The following is a 1,554-nucleotide window of genomic DNA, read 5'->3' as shown; positions in this document are numbered from 1 at the left end:
AAAAGAAATGCGGATAGGTCTCTTGTGATACAATAGTGAATAATTGTTATCAGGACTGATTGTGAGGGTTGGAAATGTAAAGGTAGACGTTTTGTAGCAATGAGGGGAGTGATTAAATTTGCAGTCTAGAAGCAGAGACCCCTGGAACCATCAAGGGAGAAGACAAGCAGAGACAACAGAGATGGAGGCAGGGTATACCCTTTGGTTGATTGATGATGCATGGAGGGGATTGTAACCGTGGCAATGAAACGATATATGATAGGATGAATATAAAACTAATGTTCTCCCATGTAAACTATCAAATGATTCACCATAAAACATTTTTTGGTAAATGTTGTTTATTGGTCTAATGGGGAGGAGTTTTGTTTTCTTTATATTCAGATGCAATCCATACCAAAGGCTGTGCTCTTTGACCTTCATTAGTAAATATTTTAAGTCCTTTTCACTTTCAGCAAGCAAGGTTGTATCATCTGCATATCACAGGTTGTTAATGAGTCTTCTCTAATCCTGATGCCACGTTTTTCTTTATAAAACCAAGCTTCTCAGGTTATTTGCTCAGCATATAGGTTGAATAAGTATGGTGAAAGAATGCAACCCTGGCATACACCTTTCTTAATTTTAAACCATTCAGTGTTCCCATGTTCTGTTCAACAACTGCCTCTTGGTCCATATGCAGATTCCTCATGAGCAGAATTAAGTGTTCTGGAATACTCATACCTTGCAATGTTGTCCATAGCTTGTCATAATCCACACAATTGAAAGCCTTTGCATAGTCAGTAAAGCACAGGTAAACATCTTTCTGATATTCTCTGCTTTCAGCCAAGAGCCATCAGACATCAGCATTGATATCCCTCATTTGAAAGCCTCTTCTGAATCCAGCTTGAACCTCTGAAAGTTCTCTGTCAACATATTCTTGTAGCTGTTTCTGAATTATCTTTATTCAAACTTACTGGCATGGAATATTAAAGAGACTGTCTGATGATTTCCACATTCCATTGGTTCACCTCTCTTTGGAATGAGCACAAATATGGATCTCTTCCAATAAGTTGGCCAGATAGTTGTCTTCCAAATTTCTTAGCATAGGTGAGTGAGTTCCTTCTGTGTTGCATCACTTTCTTGAAAGATTTCAATTTTTATTCCATCAATTTCTGGTGCCTTGCTCTTAGCCAATTCCTTCAATGCACCTTGGATTTCTTCTGTCAGTATCATTGGCTCTTGATCATATGCTACCTCTTGAAATGGTTGAACATCAGCCATTTCCTTTTGGTACAGTGACTCTGTGTGTTCCTTCCATTTTCTCTTGATGCTTTCTGCATCATTCAATAATTTGCCCAGAGAACCTTTCAATAATGAAAGTCAAGGCTTGAATTTTTTCTTCAGTTCCCCCAGCTTGAGAAATGTTGAGCGTGTTCTTCCTTTTGGTTTTCTGATTCCAGATCTTTGCACATTTTGTTGCAATATTTGGCTTTATCTTCTCAAGCTTATCTTTGAAATTTTCTGTTCAGCTCTTGTACCTCCTCATTTCCTCCATTTGCTTTAGCATCTTTACACTGA

The 1,554-nt window shown here is 38.0% G+C and overlaps 1 protein-coding gene across 1 annotated transcript in view; it reads right to left on the bottom strand.

Moving 5' to 3' along the window:
• TMEM232 (transmembrane protein 232) overlaps positions 1-1,554 on the bottom strand; it is a gene marked incomplete at its 5' end in the record, with an annotated part of 464,990 nt that overhangs the window by 203,925 nt on the left and 259,511 nt on the right. The window lies entirely within an intron of this gene.

This window comes from Chrysochloris asiatica, unplaced genomic scaffold, assembly GCF_000296735.1.
Source record: "Chrysochloris asiatica unplaced genomic scaffold, ChrAsi1.0 scaffold00416, whole genome shotgun sequence".
NCBI lineage: Eukaryota > Metazoa > Chordata > Mammalia > Afrosoricida > Chrysochloridae > Chrysochloris > Chrysochloris asiatica.
The sequence above is the reverse complement of the archived record's forward strand: the minus strand, read 5'-3'. Positions and strand labels throughout refer to the sequence as shown.